The 20,718-nt window shown below is 34.9% G+C and overlaps 1 long non-coding RNA gene across 8 annotated transcripts in view; it reads left to right on the plus strand.

Moving 5' to 3' along the window:
- Positions 1 to 17,749, plus strand: part of LOC123542195 (uncharacterized) — a 32,739-nt gene extending 14,990 nt beyond the window's left edge. For 4 of the 8 annotated variants that reach the window (XR_008368704.1, XR_008368709.1, XR_008368710.1 and 1 more), the window contains 7 exons: positions 1,795 to 2,152; positions 6,300 to 6,385; positions 9,809 to 9,957; positions 10,336 to 10,493; positions 10,908 to 11,017; positions 12,035 to 12,146; positions 15,355 to 17,749. This is a non-coding gene — a long non-coding RNA (uncharacterized LOC123542195). The remainder of the gene's footprint in view (positions 1 to 1,794; positions 2,153 to 6,299; positions 6,386 to 9,808; positions 9,958 to 10,335; positions 10,494 to 10,907; positions 11,018 to 12,034; positions 12,147 to 15,354) is intronic. The other 4 variants (XR_008368706.1, XR_008368708.1, XR_008368705.1 and 1 more) reach the window with 4 other exon arrangements.
- The last annotated feature ends 2,969 nt before the right edge of the window (positions 17,750 to 20,718 follow it).

Below are 20,718 nucleotides of genomic sequence, written 5' to 3' on the forward strand. Positions count from 1 at the left end.
AATAAAGATATAGCTGGTAAATTTTCTGAAGTGGAGCATACAGAAATTAATTATTGCAAACATAATATATTTTCTTCAATTTCCTTTACAGGAATTGGCCAAAAAGGATGTTGATATTGATGCACATCCTCATAGCAACTTCAGTCCTACAGATTAATAAGGGGAGGCAACAGTTATCACTGTTTACCTAGAAACCATTGACCTAAGTAAGTTGCTTCTGATGCTTTTTAGCTCACCTGAGCCACAGGCTCAGGGTGAGCTATTGTGATCCCTCACTGTCCGGCGTCCGCCCGTCATCCATCAGTCCACACTTCTTATACGCCTGTTTGAAAAACGGGATGTATTATGGGAATGCCCCTGGCGGGCGGGCGGCGTCCAGACTTTGTCCGGAGCATATGTTCTACATGCATGGAGGGATTTTGATGAAACTTGGCACAGTTGTTCACCATCATGAGACGGAGTGTCCTGCGCAAGAACCAGGTCCCTAGGTCTAAGGTCAAGGTCACACTTAGAGGTCAAAGGTCAGATTCAATAATGCCTGTCTGGAGCATATCTTCTTCATGCATGAAGGGATTTTGATGAAAGTTGGCACAACTGTTCATCATCATGAGACGGAGAGTCATGCCAAGAACCAGGTCCCTAGGTCTAAGGTCAAGGTCACACTTAGAGGTCAAAGGATACAAGAATGAAAACCTTTTCCGGAGCATTTCTTCTTCATGCATAGAGGGATTTTGGTATAATTTGGCACATATGTTCACCACCATGAGTCGGAGTATCATGCGCAAGAACCAGGTCCCTAGGTCTAAGGTCAAGGTCACACTTAGAGGTCAAAGGATACAAGAATGAAAACCTTGTCCGGAGCATTTCTTCTTCATGCATTGAGGGATTTTGATATAATTTAGCACAAATGTTCACCACCACGAGACAGTGTCATGAACAAGAACCAGGTCCCTAGGTCCGAGTGGATAAGAATTGTAAAAATTTCGTCGGGCTTCCTCAGCCTCTTTTAAAGTAGATTTGAAACATCTACAACCTCCCTGGTGTTTGAATACTGGCCGATATGAAAATGTGCCACTGTCGTATTCGGGAGAAAAGCTCCTGACACCACAATTTGCATATTATTTTAATGAAATCACAGCCAACCTGTAGTAATAATGTTGTTACACGGAACTACATTCTCCGATTTTCGAAAAAAATTCTGTCAATGAAAATATAAGATAAAATATAAATTTTACTCACGTGTTTACAGATAGAAACGGGTGATAGCTGCACCACGGAAATGTTGATAGCTCTTTTCCTTATCACCACAATTTGGTGGTGGCGTAGCGTTTAGTAGCCGTGTAAAATCTTGGATGTTTTTGATATTGGGTCATCTGGGGTCAAAAACTAGGTCACCGGGTCAAATCAAAAGGAAAAGTTTGTTAACACTCTAGAGGTCACAATTTTGATCCAGTCTTAATGAATCTTGGTCAGAATACAGGGCCTTCATGGCCCTCTTGTTTTTGTTGTTGGTTTTGGATTATAACCACCTCATTTTATATTTTTTATTTGGCTGGCTTGTTTAAATCCTGAATTGTATTTTTTGTATTAATGATGCTTGATAATGTTTGTTTAATGTTGTATATATACTGTATATAAACTCAATGTGTAGCCCTTGGAAATAAAGTGGTTACTTACTTACTTGAGTATAGTGTTGCACTGCAAGCTTAAATTGTGTGATGCAATAAGGTCTCAATTTAGAAATATTATTTGAGCATACAAAAGAAACAGCAATATTTTCTGGTTTATTCAAAGGTGATCTACAACATGATTCTACAACTGCCAATGAACTTCGGTAGAAGAGCTGGAGGGGAGTGGAGTGAGCAGATTGCAGTACAGTCAAACCTGTCTATAAAGACCACCCTTGGGAGAGCCAAAATGTGGTCTTTATTGGGAGGTGGTCTTTATTCATAGGTTAAAATATATTGTAAATGTTAAAATGGGAAACAAAACACATGTTCTTTAGAACCAGGTGGTCTCTGTTCAGAGGTGGTCTTTAACACCGGTTTGACTGTATACACATCAGTGGGAGTGGAACAGGCAGATTTCAATACATACTACATCAGTGGGAAAAGCGCAATGAAGTTCAGCTGTTTCCAGCTTGAAACACATGGTATGATTTGTTTTTAGTTCAACTATTATGAGGTATATGGAGAGCAGTCCTACTTGACAACTGTTCCATATCATCACCCAGATCATTTGACACAAGATCCATAAATCTGGCATCAATATATTATGAATTATGCCCCATTTTTGTTATCCCCCGACGAAAGTCGGAGGGATATAGTTTTGGCGTTGGCCGTCCGTCTCTCCGTCCTTCCATCCGTCCGGAGCCATATCTAGGAAATGGTTAGGAATATTTATTTAAAATTTCATATACATGTTCGCCACTATGAGTTCTTGCGGCCTGTCGAGTTTCAGTCAGATTGCCCAAGTAACACCAGAGTTATGGCCCTTAGAAGTTTCTAGTGTTAACTATATAGGGTACTATAAATATGGCAATTTCTGCATCATAACTTTTGATATATTTGACCTACAACTATGAAACTTAATCAGAATTTAGATCACCATAATGTGGTTGTGTACACACAATTTTATTCGGATTTATTTGTAAATTAAGAGTTATTGCCCTTTAATTGTATAAAAATCCACATATTTGTACATAACAAACTTACCATTTGGTAGAATTTCATTAAATTTCTTTCATTCTTTTTTCATGAACATTTATTGTAAACATGTGAAGTTGTGTACCCACACCTGGTCACCCCCTTACCTTGATCACACACCTCCCCCCCCCCCCCCCCCCCCCCCCCCCCCCCCAAAAAAAAAAAAAAAAAAAAAAGAATATTATTTTTTAGATTTTTTTCAAACAAACTTCATATACATGTTCACCACTATGAGGTTATGGGGCCCATCAAGTTTCAGACAGATTGCCCAAGTAACACCAGAGTTATGGCCCTTAGAAGTTTCTAGTGTTAACTATGTAGGGTACTATAGATATGGCAATTTCTGCATCATAACTTTTGATATATTTGACCTAGAACTATGAACTTTTAACAGAATTTAGAGCACTTTAATGTGGTTGTGCACAGACAATTTTGTACGGATTTCTTTTGTAACTTCAGAGTTATTGCCCTTAATTGTCTAAAAATCCACATATTTGTACATGAAGTTACCATTTGGCAGAATTTCAGTAAATTTCTTTCATTCTTTTCTGTGAACATTCATTATAAACATGTGAAGTTGCGCACCCACACCTGGTCACCCACTTGCCTTGGTCACACCCCCTCCCGCTCCCAACCCCACTCCCCCCCCACCCCCCAACAAATTTTTTTTTTTCATTTCTTATTTTAGATTTTTTTCAAACCTTCCAAGTTGTACCATTCCCCCACCTCACTTCTCCACCCAGTCATGCCCACCACTGACCATGCATCCTCTGCCCCCACCCACCCCCAACTTCACCCTTTTACCCTTTTTTTTTTTTTTTTTTATTTTTTTTTATTTTTAATTTTCAATCAATATTTATAATCAACATGTGAAATTTTGTTTCCTCTCCCGTTCCCCTGCACCCCCACCCCATAAAAAAATAAATATATACATATATCTATATAATTATACATATATATATTTCCATTCCTTTTTTTTTTTTTAAATGTTCAAACCTTGAACATGTTAAGTTGTGACTGCACAAACCGTGCCCTCAGCCATGTTCAAGATATCTTACCTGTGTTCTCTTAAGGACATCTGATCTTTTAAGTTCAAATGTACATTTTAAACAGCAACACCTGGTGCCAAACCTCTCAAAGACAATATTTCGTTCCAGTTAAACTTCAAGCTCACATTTCAATTAACTTTAATTTTAATTTTATATTTATATATATATTTATTATTATATATATATATATATAATATAAATTTAATTTTAAAAGCTAAGCTTATTACAGTAAGCATATCCCATTCAAAATAAATTCTTTAGTCAGGATCAAAGTATCATACATTTATTATGTACTCTTTAATTAAACATTTGTTTTCTGTTAACTTGATTTTGACTAATGAAATTATTTGCTTCTTATTAACATCCTTAACTTTTTGCCGGATATATCTTTTTGCCATTCCTCACCACAAACCCGTTCGGCGGGGGATACCAATTCATCGAATTTGCTTGTTTTTCTTAGAATTTCAGGTCAATTCATGATGCTATTTTTCTCTACCTTAATTATCACTAAGATAGTTGTTTACTTAATTACCCATATCATGTGACACATGGTACATTATTCTTGCAGAAATATTTCATGAATCATACATAGTAAATGATTAGATGCTGTTCACTTGAAAGCCCGTCCTCTTAGCTCAATAGAGAGAGCATAGATATACAGATTGATTACAGGGTTGTCAGTTTGATACCTAGGCAGTGCATATGTTGTCTTTGATGATTTGATAAAAGACACTGCGTCTGAAATCATTCATCCTCCACCACTGATTCACTTGGAGAAGTTGGCAGTTACTTGCAGAGAACAGGTTTGTACTGGTACAGAATCCAGGAACACTGGTTAGATTAACTGGCTGCCAAGTAACTGAAATATTGTTGAAAAAATGGTGTTAAACCCAAACAAACTCACCACTCGATCTTTGTTGCTAAATACATTTTATTCAGACTCGCAGGATTCTAGGAGTTGTTAAGGTAGGTCTGCACATTTGAATAATCTGAGATGTTGGTATAAAGTCATTAAAGAATAAAGACTAGATACGGAAATGAAAATCATTCAATGAATTGATAGCAGTATGTATGTAAATCTGTTGCAATGACAAGTTTACTTTCCTTCTAAAGTTAAAATACCATTTTGAAACATCGGAGACATTGAATTAATAAAAAAATGTCTTTAAATCAGCTTGAAATGCTTGGATTTCTTTAATTATGGGCAAAATTATACCTTAAAATCAAGCAACGGTGCCTATGAATTTTAGTTCACCATATTATAGGCCGCATTTTCATTTACGACTGTGAGAAGTTTCATTAAAATATTGTATATTGTAGAAAAAATTCTTTTGATAAAAATGTTACCAAAATTGTTGTATTTTTCCCATTACAAACTTTTTCAAGTCAGTCTAGCCAAAAAAAAACAGAAAAAAAAAACAATGGCCAAATCTTTAAATATATTCTGTTTTGGAAAATCAGGGTTTTATACATAATACAAAAAAACTGACCCGAATGTGCAGAACTACCTTAAAGTCCATAATGCTTTAAATTTTTATCATAAAAGTTTTCCAAGTTCATGTTATGCATACTTACATGGATAGAAAAGCACTACTTTTAATAGTGCACATGAACATTTTTAACTAGATCATTAAAGGGAGGTAATAAAAACATTTGATTCAATAAAACATTCTAGTCTATTTAGCAATATTCAAACTTTTGACAAACGTGAAAGAAAGTAATTATCAGAAATGGAATTTGACAAGAAATTAATGTATTTATGTTCACTACAGAAAATGTAAAAGCCACATTTTAAACAAAGGCATAATGAGCATTAAGCATGCCAGTGATAACTTCCTCAGATGTGCCTTATTTCACTATCCAGCACTGCAGTAGTTGAGCATGCTGTCTGCTGTGACAGCTGTTTCTTTATATATTTACACATAAATTAAATTTTGCCATTTCAACAAAAACTTTGGTACTCGATGATTTTTGTAATTCATAGTAGAGTTGCCTGTTAAAAATAGAAATACAGATTTTATTTAAAGACAGTGAAATTGTAAATTCCCAAAATCATACCTAGTTAGAAAGGTAATTAAGGTGTCAAAGTTCCTAATTTGATATGGTTTTATAGCTAGAGCCAGTTGAAAGGTATAAATTTCAAGAACTTGGTCTTTATTCCTGTTCTGGTTTTCACATTTGTTGAACCTTTTGGCCTAACGGTTTCAAATTTTCTTCACAGTCCAGCTGAAAATACATTTTAGTGAACTATTAAGATAAAAGAATATGTATACTGTAAAATCATAAATATTCGTGAGGGACTAATTTTTGTGGATTTCTTGGTTGAGTCACTCCACGAAATTTAATCCAAACGAACAAGTAAAATTCCCATCCATTTTGTGTTCAGAATTTGAAATCCATGAATTTATATCCCCACGAAATTGCAGTTTTGACCAAAACCGCTAAAGTCCATGCTCACAAATTTAAATGATTTTACAGTAATCTTGTTTTATTGAGGTTTATATATGCTGTTATATTTTGTTTCATTGAGATATTTTCTATCCAGGAATCTTCAGACGCACAAAATGACATGGTTGACATTATGGAAGTTCATGGAGTATGCCTGTATCCAGACAAATCTTCATCTCGTAGGTACATATTAAATTTTTATGTTCTTCAGTGTTAATCAGCAACAGACAAATAAGTATTTCTTTTTGTACCCCCCGACAACAAAGTTGTAAGGGGGGTATACTGGTTTCAGGTTGTCTGTCTGTCTGTCCGTCTGTCCGTAGATGCAATCTTGTGCGTACCATCTCTCCCCCTTGACAGAATTTAATGAAACTTCACACAAGTGATCAGTACCAACAGTAGTTGTGCATGGGGCATGTTAGGTTTTTTTAGAAAAAAAATTTGCAGAGTTATGGGACTTTGTTTTTTTTTTTGTTACTATACTATATACATAGACACAATGTTTTGCACACCATCTCTCCTCATCCCCTTGACACAATTTAATGAAACTTCACACAAGTGATCAGTACCAACAGTAGTTGTGCATGGGGCATGTTAGGTTCTTTTAGAAAAAAAATTTGCAGAGTTATGGGACTTTGTTTTTTTGTTACTATACTATATACATAGACACAATCTTGTGCGTACCATCTCTCCTTATCCCCTTGACACAATTTAATGAAACTTCACACAAGTGATCAGTACCAACAGTAGTTGTGCATGGGGCATGTTAGGTTCTTTTAGAAAAAAATTTTGCAGAGTTATGGGACTTTGTTTTTTTTGTTACTATACTATATACATAGACACAATCTTGTGTGCACCATCTCTCCTCATCTCCTTGACACAATTTAATGAAACTTCACACAAGTGATCAGTAACAACAGTAGTTGTGCACGGGGCATGTTAGGTTCTTTCAGTGACAAAAATTGCAGAGTTATGGGACTTTGTTTCTTGTTAACATACTATGTACATACAGTCTGCATATGCAATCTTGTGCGTGCCTAATCTACCAAACCCTTGCACACAATTTAATTAAACTTCACACAAGTGATCAGTACCAACCCTAGTTGTGCATGGTGCATGTTACATTCTTTTAGATAAATATTCTGCATAGTTATGGGACTTTGTTTTTTGTTACTATACTGTATACATACAGTCTATATATATACAGTCCACATAATTATGCAATCTTGTGTGCGTCAAATTGCAATGTACTGTGACAGTGTATGCCGGGGGTACATTCATCACCTTTAGTGATAGCTCTAGTTTTAGTAGGGTTGGGATGATTTAAACATTATGAAACCGGTTAATCATTTGTTTGAAGTAGTCTTAAACTGGTTAATCAGCAGCTGCTGTATTAAAAATACTGTTTCCTTTCCTGACAAAGTTTTTGTATCAAGGTACTTCCAGCAGCTGACTTCATAAGAAACTTTATCGCTTGCTAGCAGTGTGACGATTAACGAGACGCATTTTGGTGTATCTTATCTTAAAGACGTGCAAATATGAGACTATTGATTATGTTCAGTTGATGTGTTTAGTGGAAATATACTGTGGATCTATGTGCTGGTCAAAGAAATATATAACATACAACTCCTGTTTTCTATTGCTTGAGAGCAATTACTTCATTAGCAAAATTGAAACTGGTTTCAACTAATAATCATCTCAGTCCTATGTTTTAGCTCACTGGAGCACAAAGTGCTCATGGCGAGGTATTGTGATCACACTGTGTCAGTTGTCTGTGTGTGTGCATGTGTCAAGTAGACCGTCCTCGAAAATTATGTTTAAAGAAATTCTCCTCCAAAACCACTGAAAGGATTTTAATGAAACTTTGCCTGGATGTTGCTTGGGTGGTCCTCTACCAAAGTTGTTCAAACAGTTCTGCTTGGTCGCACATTGGGTCCGCCAGAGCAAAAATTAGAAGAATCATCAAATGACATCTCCTTCTAAACCGATGGTCTGATTTAGAAGTAATTTTACACAAAATTAATGATCTTTATGTGACCCTCTACCAAGATTTTTCAAATTATTTTGATTCGTCAAGACATGGCCGTCAGGGGGCGTGGTCACTTTGCCCTATATGTATATAGTGGAAACATTAAAGATCTTGTTGTATGAAACTGCTGGCCTAATTTTGAAATAATTTTACACAAATAATCCTTGTGTGACCCTCTACCAAAATTATTCAAACTATTCTGATTCATCAAAAAACATGGCTGCCAGGGGGCTTGGTCACTTTTCCCTATATGTATACTGTAGAAACTTAGAAAGTCTTCTTGTATAAAAATGTTACCCCGATTTTGAAATAATTTCACACAAATTGTCTTTGTGTGACCTTCTACAAATAGTGTTCAAATTTTTCTGATTAGTCAAAAAGCATGGCAGCTATAGGGTGTGGTTACTTTTGATCAACAATTTCTTGTAGCAACATCTCCTCCAAAACCAGTAAATGGATTTTTATGAAACTTTACACAAATGATCTTTGGGTAACCCATTTTCAATGTTGTTCAAATGGTTCTGATTCATAGAACATAATGGGTCTATTTGGTTAAAAATAGGTTTTCAGCTTTCAGACTATTTTTTTGCTCTGGAGCTTTGATAGTTGGCATGTGTCATAAGGATTTGACTTTCTACCGTAATTGTCCAAATTAATGCCCAAAGGTCAAAAATGGCACGCTCCTGTGTATGACATGTACTTACTAAGGCTTATATATAAGAAACTTTGGATTTTTTTCTCTGAATCCGTAAGTAGTTGTTAAAATTATTGCCCTAAGTTCAAAAAGTGTGTGACATGTATATAATATAGGCTAACATAGAAGAAATTACACGTTATACAAACACACTTGAAGCCTTGTACACAGGTGAGCACTTTAGGGTCAATGACCCTCTTGTCTAAATTTGTTCTGAATGTATTGAGGCTTAGCATTACGTTTTGAGGAAAAAAAATCAAACAACACCAAATCATAGAAGGAAAGAGTTGTTTCAAATGAAAATTGAACAGTATGTAAAACATGTATATTACTGTACAAAACAAGTGTCAGTATACTAATATAAACATGAATTCCAGAAGAGAACTGCGCAAAGGGGTCCCACTTCCAGACAGTCAAACACCTTTAAAAACTCACCATTTTCAAAGAACTGTTACATAATATGTTTGTTTTGATGCATTTGCAATAGCATACAACTGGTGAAATTTCACATAACTAGGTGGAAAACAGTTTTCAGCAATTGTTTATTTTTATTTCTTTACAAATGGCATTCATTTTCGAAGGGAGGCAATTTTTTCAGAATATCTATATTCTATATCTATATATATATATATATATATATATATATATATATATATATATATATGGATTAAGTATCCATGGCATGGGACAGTACGGCAGAACATGTAATGGTCAGGTAAAATATTGGTAAAGATGTTGTTAGTTTATCAAATATTTCTGTAGTTTGATGATAAAATTCTAGTAAGTTTATTAGTGTATTATATGTTTATTTTGATGGAATCCGTTTTACAAGCTACATATTTGTATTTTGCAGTATGTATGTACATGAATTATTTTTCTTCAGAGGTTGAAGTTGCAAGACTGATGGAAAATGACAGTGACTGGACAGACAATGGTGATGGTGAAGAACTATAGAAAACTTGGGAAAACTTTTAATAGTGGCCATCAACATGCAGTCATTGATTCCAGTATTCCAGCCAATGTATCCCTCTCGTAGGTAGCAAAATGATTAAGATACTGTTTGTCAAGTTGTTTTTTTAGACTGCTGTTTCAGAATTTCATTTTTTCACAGTAGCCATTACCCTGCTAAATTTCTATAATGAACTTGTGCATATTTCAATTTGGACAGTACCATTATCTTTTAAAAGGGTTGCATACCAAAAAGATACTGACTGAATGGCAAATAGTGCAGATCATGATCAGACTGCATGGATGTGCAGGCTGGTCATGATCTACACTGGTCACTAAGGCAGAATCATTTGTGCCAACATGGTAAGGGTTAAAATTATAAGATTATTAAATTTAATGCCAGCTTGCACATTTTTTGAAGCTCATGAAATTCTCTGTTGTACATGAATTATTTTTCTTCAGAAGTTGAAGTTGCAAGGAGAGACTGATGGAAAATGACAGTGACTGGACAGACAGTGATGATGGTGAAGAACTAGAGAAAACTGTGGAAAACTTTTAATAGTGGCCATCAACAAGCAGTCATTGATTCCAGTATTCCAGCCGATGTATCCCTCTCGTAGGTAGCAAAATGATTAAGATACTGTTTGTCAAATTGTTTTTTTAGACTGCTGTTTCAGAATTTCAAATCACTCTGCGTCCATGGTCCGTCCGTCCGTTAACAATTCCTCGTTATCGCATCTCCTCAGAAACTACTGGGAGGATTTTGACCAAACTTTGTCAGAATGATATTTTGGTACCCTAGTTGTGTCCCCCTGAACTATAACTATTGTGTATGGAAGCATTTAGTGGTATTACCATCATAAGATAGCATCATGCAGACTGGACGTTTATTCAGCATTCATAATAGGAAGAAAGTAAAAACAAGTAATATTTATGCATAATAGTATATTATAATAATAATATAATAATAATTCAGATAAGTAACAGTATTCAATTTTTAAGTTTTTGTTGACATTTACCCATTTGTCTCTTAGGTTAACTTTAAAGCAGGACTTGCTCTGTCATGTGGGGGAAAAACATGAAATGGAGACGATCACTTACCAGCACACACAGTTGACTTGAGAAGAAATTTCTTATCAGTCAGGTGATTTTTTAAACATAACTTTCTTATATCATTGTGCAAATGTTGAGTATAAATCAAGCCTAGAAATTTAGATGGGAATGTTCTACATATGAATTTGACTGAAAGAAATATGTCTCAAGTCATTTCTTACCATATAGCATCATATGAGAAAATTGTCGTCTGCTTACAGAGGATAGGTCAGTAAAAGGAGAAATACTGAACAGCTGAATATACAATATAAACTTGTTTAACCCTTACCCTGATAAATTTCTATAATGAACTTGTCAGTCATTCAGTTTTGAACATTGCTATTTACTGTTAAATGGGGTGCTAACCAAAAAGTTTCTGACTGAATGGCAAACAGTTCAGATATTGATCAGACTGCACAGCTATACAGGTTGATCATTATCTACACTGGTAGCTAAAGCAGATTTGTGTCCAGCAAGATAAGGGTTAATGGCCGGCCGGTCAACAGTCAAGTTTGAAAGACCAAGAGCAACAGTTCTGGCTATTTACTGCCTAGCTACTTGTTAAATGTGTTTTATCACATGACTTCAGAAATAAGTTTTTATAAATTTTTCTACAAACTGTTGACCAGTGATTAATATGAGGAGAATAATAGTCTGTACTTAATTAATGGCTTGCCAGTCAATAGTCAAAACTATTGCCAGAAATAAGTTTTCACACTTTAATTCCTAAAGTTTTGAGTAACTTATTTGCCCAGTATTCTTGTTATGAATACAGACTGGTCATACAACATGAATACAGACTGGTCATACAACATTAAACTGATGACCTGCACTTTGTATAAGGAATCCTGTTATAGTATCACCAGTGTTGACAACATCCATGTAGAGAAAACTGATCTCTGCAAGGGCAAATTTCTCTGAAATAGATCTGTATCATCTTTTCTTAGGCTTTTTTTTACAAAATAAAGATTGCAACTAACTAAAGATATCAGCTGGTAAATTCTCAGAAGTGGAGCATACAGAAATTAATTATTGCAACATAATATATTTTCTTCAATTTCCTTTACAGGAGTTGGCCAAAAAGGATGTTGATATTGATGCACTTCCTCATGGCAACTTCAGTCCTACAGAACTAGGGGAGGCAACAGTTATCACTGTTGACCTAGAAACCATTGACCTTAGTAAGTTGCTTCTGATGCTTTTTAGCTCACCTGAGCCAAAGGCTCAGGGTGAGCTATTGTGATCGCTGACTGTCCGGCGTCCATCTGTCCACACTTTCCTTCAAAAACATCTCCTAAACCACCAAACCAATTTTGATGAAACTTCACAGGGATGATCCTTGGAAGGTCTTCTTTAAAAATTATTCAAAGAATTGATTCCTTACAGAACTGTGGTTGCTATGGTAACCGAAAGGAAAAACTTCAAAAAATTTGTTGTTCAAAACCACAAGGCCTAGGTCTTTGAAATTTGGTGTGTAGCATCATCTAGTCAGCCTCTACCAAGATTTTTCAAGTCATCCCCCTAGGGTCAAATATGGCCCCACCCCGGGGGTCAAATCGTTTATATAGACTTATATAGGGAAAAACTTTAAAAATCTTGCTTTCCAAAACCATAAGGCCTAGGGCTTTGGTACTTAGTATGTAGCATCATCTAGTGGGCCTCTACCAAGATTGATTCCCTTAGGGTGATGTATGGGGCGCCCCCCCCCCCCCCCCCCCCCCCCCCAACACCTCTTTAAAATCTTCTTGTCTGAAACCACAAGACCTAGGCTTTTGATATTTGGTATGTTGCAGTGCCTTGTGGTTCTCTACCAAGATTGTTCAAATTATTACTCTTGGGTGAAAAGAGGTCCTGCCATGGAGGTCCCTAGTATTTGTACATAGACATATATAGGAAAAGACTTTAAAATTCTTCTTGTCTGAAATTGCAAGGCATAGGCTTTTGATATTTGGTATGTTGCATTGCCTAGTGTTCCTCTACCAAGATTATTCAAATTATGCCCCCAAGTTGAAAGAGGCCCTACCCAGGGGGGTCCCAAGTTTTACATAGACTTAATATATAGGAAAAAATTTTGAAAACCTTCTTGCCTGAAAATGCAAGGCATAGGCTTTTGATATTTGGTATGTTGCCTTGCCTAGTGTTCCTCTACCAAAATTGTTCAAATTATGCCCCTGGGGTGAAATGAGGCCCTGCCCTGGGATCCCAAATTTAACATAGACTTACATAGGAAAAAATCTCTATGTCAGAAAGTTCAAGGCCTAGGCCTTTGATATTTGGTTTGTAGCTTTGCCTAGTTGATCTCTTAACAAGACTTTCAAATTATGCCCCTGGGGTGAAAGAGGCCCCACCCTGAGGGTCACTTGTTATATTGGTTATATAGGAATAAATACTTAAAAAATTATCAGATTATATTTCCTAGACAGTTTAACTATAATTACCTATGACCCCATGTGATTAGGGGTCACTTGACTCACCTTGACCTACTGACCTACTTTTTCGCCTTTTTTTTTTAGATAAACCTTGAAATTTGGATGACATGTACAGTCTGGCACACCGATTTTAAATCTGACTTTCAGTGACCATGAATTTGACCATACATGTGATCTCCCGCGCGGGAGGGTCAAAATCCCGATTTTTTCACCTTGCCTCCCGTCTCCCGACCAGAACCATAATTCTCCCGCTTTTCACACAAAAAAAAAAAAAAATCAGTGTTATGACTGGGTTGATAATTACCGAGGAGTGCAAAACATGTTACACAGTAAAGCAAAGTGTCACTGACTGTTGTGTATTACACATGTTTGACGCCCAGGTAGCTGGAGGAAAGAGTTGTTTTTCACAGGTGAATTTTGATAACATGATCATTAATTGTTTGTTTTGATAAGGGATTTGACAAGCAGGGCCTTTTCCATCTGTCTCACGGGGCCGAATATCGGGCCATTCTCAATGCTAATTAGGCTCCATTTTTTACCAATTTGAAGCAAACAACTCCCAGTCATAGAAATAATTCCCAGCTTGATTATTCAAATTAATAAAATCACATAAATAATTGTTGGAAAAACCAACCCATTACTATTTTTAGAACATGAATGTTACTTCCCCTTATGCAGTTACGCCATTTTCATCCAATGTTTACCAAATTAATTTGCTAATAAAGTCAGACTTATTTCATTGAAAATTGGATGAAAACACACATTTATTTGATAACATCAATCTACCTTATTTTGGTAAGGGTAAATACATGTTGATGCATTTCTGTTTTCTGTTTTTCATGTCAAAATCGTTAAAGATCAGTATTATTATACGAATATGGGTGGGGTAAGGAATTGACATAATTTATGAATTGTGATTGGACCAATTTAGAGCTTCTTCTTTTTTTCAGTCCTCAAGTAGACTGAAAATGTTAATGCAATGTTCACCACCATTTCAGACCTATCTATAAATTGAGACTTTGTTTCTACAAATTTATTCTGTTAAGAAAGTTTAAAGTTAGAACAAGAGGGAGCTTCTGTAAGACAGCATGCTCGACTTTTCTCAGTGATTAACTCTGAATTAAAACTTTGCCAGTAAAAGGGGCATAATATAGTCAATAGCTTTGAATGTAACAGAGATATTGGACATTATATAAAACTTTAACAAAAAAAAAAAAAAATGTATGTTAAAAAGTGGCATAACTCTGTCAAAATTCAAATCAAGAGTTATGAGGATTGTTTCTTCTGGTGTAGACTTATGCATTATTGTGTGGCCTTTTTAAAATGTTGGATTTTTTCTTTAAGTTTTGTGTCCGCGCGCTTAATTTATGTCGATAAAAAACCTCCAGTTTTGAGACCCCAACTCCAGCTGAAAAATGGCAAACCTCCAGTTTTGGGATTCTGAACTTATCACATGTATGAATTTGACCTACTGACCTACTTCCTAATATTTTAGCATCAGTTTGCCATTTTCAACATGTGGCTCATATTACTCAGGTGAGCGATTCAGGGTCATCATGACTGTCTTGTTTAAGCTTTAGCAAAGAAATTTGTTCAAGCAAGCAACTTAACTCAAGTGAGCGATATAGGGCCATCATGGCCCTCTTGTTTTCATTCATTACAGTATCGAGTGAATGGATATGCAGTGTGCGTTTGCCATAGTCAATGCTTCTAGGGCTTATACTATTAACTATTTTAGTAGTATTGTGTTTTAGTGAAGATAACATTTAATATTTTGTCTCATAACTTTATATACATGTAATTGATTTTCAATTGATGGAAATTCATTTGTTTTCAACCAATTAAAGAAATAAAACTTGTTTGTTTTGAATTTCATGCATTTTGTCTAATTGCTTGTCGGTTTTACACATAGTTTATTTTAGAGTGATATACAATAAATTGAGATATTTCTTTTACATAGTTCAGATGCCACATGTCACACAAAGCCGCATACCACAACAAATCGCTGTAGCACATATATCTATGTCACACCTAAAGAGGAAATTTCACCAGAGGCACAAAGGATCACCAGGATTGCATGGAATATTCAGACACGATGATGATAAAAAGCACAATAGTCCAACACATCTGTACCTGGAATTAAGTTGACTGTAGAGAAATTGTGTACTTGGCTTGAAAAGATCCTAAAGTGATTTTGGTAGCCCGTTATGGAAGACAATTTGATTTTCCAGTTCTTGTCTCAGCTCTACTGTGTACAAAAATAACTAGAACATTATTCGTCTGAGTTTCTTCTAAAAAGTATTCTGTTACCACTGTTCAAGAAACTGTAGGTTAAACAGTCATACTTGCTATGACACTACATGTACTTGGTATCCGGTATCCTATAACTGACAGACAGACAAATTTACTATGAAAAACTGGGGAGGCCTGCCAAGGGTTTTCATATGTTAAAAAAATTTTTCAAGCAATGACGTATACTCCTGATAAATTTGGTACCATAATGTTCATTATCTTAAGTAAAAAATGACAATTGTAATTGGAAATTTTAATTGTGTTATTTTACTCTATATTTAAGAAAATTAATATATTCAAACTTGTAAATTTTTTTCATTTGTTAAAATGTTATATTATAGCTTTAAGTTAATACCCTCTTTTTTACAATCTGCCTAAAGAAACACTTTAGTTGTTCTTGTTTATTATTTAGCCATTTCCTTGATTAAAAATACACAACAAACTTCTAGCCCAAGACTTTCCAAGGTTGTCAAGTTATTACTTTCTTTGATTTTGCTTAAGTTTGTTAATTATTGTTATATACTTTTGTTCAAAATTTAATAAGGTGTAAAACCTTTAAATAATATCCTTAAGCAACAGATGTTATCTTTTAATAGTAAAGTAAGGAGAAGAAAACCTTTACTGTAAGCTAATATAACTTTCTGTCCAATGCCTGAAATATTTTTATGCCCCCAAAGGGAGGCATATTAGTTTTCAACTGTCTGTCCGTTCGTTGGTTGGTTCGTTCGTCACAATGTTAACTTTCTGCATGAAGGCACTTTACTCGCAACCACTCTACCCAGGACCTTCAAACTTCACATGCTGATAGTACTTGAGTACACGACCCCTACTGACTTTGGGGTCACCAGGTCATAGGTCCAGGTCAAAGGTCAAGGCGCTGCGGGCATTTGTCACCATTAGTGACAGCTCTTGTTTGTAAATATTTCATGACTTTCTGAATAAAAATGATTAAATTAAAACTGTAAGTAAAATATACAAACCCCAAACTTTTAAGGAGCAAGAGGACAAAATTTCATTTCAACTCATGTTTAAAATTAACTTTGTGATATTTTTCTTAGTGATAAGTTTCTCAGTGATATCTAGACATTTAATTTTATAATTATCTGTATAGATTTTTGTTCAGTTAATTCAGGTGTATACAAGACTTATAGGCCCATTGGGCCGGGTGTGTTTAACTGTTAAATATTGTATGTTATTATGTTTATATGCTCACACAGTCACGTTAATAAACAAATTTCTTATCTTCTAAAGTTTTTTTTGTTTTAAGCTACCTAATTATTTATATTAGAGAAAACTGTTAAATTTTAACTACTTTATAAGTGTACATGTAAATCCTATTTCACTATACTTACATATTATTGAAAGCTAAGGGTCCCCACTGGAAATAAGTGACATTGTTACTTTCATGGTTTATCCCAGGCAGAAAGATCATCATTTTTTCCTGATATTTATGTATTAGCTTGATTACACTTGTAAAGTACAAACATATAAGGGTTTACTGCATATTTATTAATTCTAATATTTTTGATTTTTATACCACTTTGTATTTCTGTTATAATTGGATCTTATGCCTGAATAAAATTGAATTGAATTGAACTGAATTGAATTTTAAACTGAACTGAACAGAAACTGAAATTTTTAAACTGAACTGAACAGAATTTAGAACAGAAATTGAACTGAATTGTAAACTGAAACCAAACTGAACTGAACAGAATTTAGAACAGAAACTGAACTGAATTTTAAGCTGCAACTGAACTGAACTGAATTTGAAACAGAAACTGAACTGAATTTGAAACTGAACTGAACTGAATATAGCTGGGTAAAAAACTACAGTACAGCTTGCATTAAGAGACCACCAAAGGGAAGGAAAAAACATGTTCTCTTTATGCAACATAGTTCGTTCTTTGATAACATAAAAAAGGAACTGAAAAACTGGTCTCTAATGCACGTAGTTTCTAAATCAAATGTACTTGATGAAACTTATTATGCTTTTGTGCTGCAAATTTTGTAATGTAGTTTTGTTGTGTCTATGATGATTTCTCTAAATAAACTTTAAAACATTATTTCTCTTTTTTATTACAATATTTACAGTTGACAGATGCATATTAGTTCAAATAAAATGACATGAGATTTGTGTGCCATTTACCAGTCCATTTACTTTTGCTAATGCCAAGTCATCATTTTCGTCAAAATTTCTAGTAGTCACCACCTTTTTAGCTCGACTATACGAAGTATAAGGAGAGCTATCCTACTCGCCCCGGCGTCGGCATCTTTCCGCGTCCCCACCTTGGTTAAAGTTTTGGTGCACTTTCTCTTTTTTCAACTTATCTCTGTAATTACTTGATGGATTTGATTCAAACTTGAAATACTTTTTCCTCATCATTATCCACATCATCTGACATAAGGGCCATAACTCTGGTACCAAAATTACATTAATTATCCCCCCTTTTCACTTAGATTTTCAGGTTAAAGTTTTGATGCACTTTCACTCTATCTCTGTTATTACTGAATGGATTTGATTCAAACTTTAAATAGTTGTTCAGCATCATTACCCTTGTCATATGACACAAGATGCCTAACTCTGGCATCAATTTTTCATTAATTATTCCCCCTTTTTACTTGGAATTTTAGGTTAAAGTTTTGATGCACTTTCACTCTGTCTCTGTTATTACTGAATGGATTTGATTCAAACTTAAAATAGTTGTTCAGCATCATCACCCACACTATATGACACAAGCTGCATAACTCTAACACCAGTATTTAATGAATTATGCCCCTTTTTGCTTAGGATATACTTATATAGTGTTTTGATACATTTTATCTTTACCTCTCTTATTACTTTAAGTTGATATTTTTGACATAGACTCAGGGCATTGTGCAATATCTTCATCCACAATTGGAGTCATTAAACACTCCAGTGACAGCTCTAGTTTCCTCAGATGTCTCCTGTGACAGCTCTTGTTAGCTCCACTATTCGGAGAATAGGGGAGCTATACTACACGCCCCGGCGTCGGCATGACCATGGTTAAAGTTTTTCGGCAACCTTTATTTTTCTGTCATATCTTTGTTACTATTTCTTATATCTTACTGTAAGTTCACATAAACATTGTCCAGTATACAAACGATGTATATATAGGGGCTGGGCTCATTATACCCAAGGTCAAGGTCACTTATACTTAGGTTATTTTTAAGGTTAAAGTTTTTCAGCAACCTTTGTTTTTCTGTCATATCTTCGTTATTATTGCTTATATCTTACTGTAACTTTACATAACATTGTCCAGCATAGAAAAAATGTATGTGTAGGGACTGGGCCCATTTTACCCAAGGTCAAGGTCACCAAGATCTTATACTTATGCTATTTTGTAAGGTTTTCAGCAACCTTTGTTTTTCTGTCATATCTTTGTTACTTTTGCTTATATCATACTGTAAGTTCACATAAACATTGTCCAGCATACAAAGTATGTGCAGGGGCTGGGCCCATTATACTCATGGTCAAGGTCACCAAGGAGTTATACTTTGAATTATTTTCATGTTAAATTTTTTCGAAAGCTTAGTTTATAGACATATCTTTGGTACTTTAAAAGATAATGACTTGAAATTAAAAGTATTTGTTCATAATCATCTGCATGTGTGGCTACATACCCCATAACTCTAATTGTGTTTTTGACAGAATTATGTCCCTTTTGTACTTAAACTTTTTTTGCAATCCTCGCTTTCTGGATACTACTTTAATGCAATATAAGATAAAGACTTGAAACTTAAAATGTATCTTTATCATCATCATCTGCATGTGTGGTAACAATCCCCATAACCCTGATTTGTATTTTTGATCGAATTATGCCCCTTTTATACTTATTAATTTTTTACAAACTTCGTTTTCTGGATAACTTTGGTACTATATAAGATGATGACTTGAAACTCAAAATATATCTTTATCATCATCATCTGCATGTGTTTTAACAATCCTAATAACTCAAATTTGTGTATTTTATGGAATTATGTCCCTTTGTGTATCTTCCTTTTAAAGTAGAGGTCTCTTATTCAGACATAATATTCATTTTACTGTCAAATCCCAGAATAGTGGAGCGCGCTGTCTTACGGACAGCTCTTGTTGAAGAGTATACTCATGATGTGATTAAGGTACTGTTCTTGCGTGGCTGTAATGGACAAAAAATTATGTCTCCCACATCGCTGATTTACTGCTGTCTGTCCGTCTGTCACAAATCTTGTCCGCAATCTTAAATATTTCTCGTGCAATCTGCACCAAATTTGAACAATGTGTCTGCATGACCATAAGTCCATGACGAAGTTCTATTGCTAGCCAAACCACTTCGGAATTACGACCCTTGAAAATCAGCCTTTTACTTTTGTCTGCACTCTTAAATTGAACATTTCTCATCTGATCTTCACCATACTTGAACAAAATGTATTTGCAAATAAGTCCTCTGCCAAGTTTGATTACTAGCCAAATCCCCCCAGGCACTTAATTATGGCTCTTGAACATCTCAAAATTGGCCTTTTTACTCTTCAAAAGTATATTTGTAGTGAGTAAACAGTACATTTGTTTATGAAAACTGACTTACTATTCAGATGATTAGGCAGTTGTGGGAGACATGTGCTTTTCTCAAAAGCAGCTCTGGTTATTAATTAATCTAAAAAGTCTCATTTTTAGCTCAACTATACAAAGTATATGGAGAGCTATCCTACTCGCCTTGGGGTCGCGTTGGCGTCTTTCCACGTCCCCACATTGGCTAGTTTTTTTTATACACTATCTCTTTTTTTCTCCCTATCTCTGTAATTACCTGATGGATTTGCTTTAAATTTAAAATACTTTTTTCCTCATTATCACCCACATCATCTGGCATAAGGGCCATAACACTCACACCAATATTTTATTAATTATCTCCCCTTTTTACTTAGAATTTCAGGTTAAAGTTTTCATGCACTTTCACTCTTATCTCGTGCAGTTATTACTAAATGGAATGAAATAGGTGTTCCACTTGATCACTTAAATCATATTACACAAGGTCCA

The sequence above is a fragment of the Mercenaria mercenaria genome, chromosome 19 (genome assembly GCF_021730395.1).
Source record: "Mercenaria mercenaria strain notata chromosome 19, MADL_Memer_1, whole genome shotgun sequence".
NCBI classification, from domain to species: Eukaryota; Metazoa; Mollusca; class Bivalvia; order Venerida; family Veneridae; genus Mercenaria; species Mercenaria mercenaria.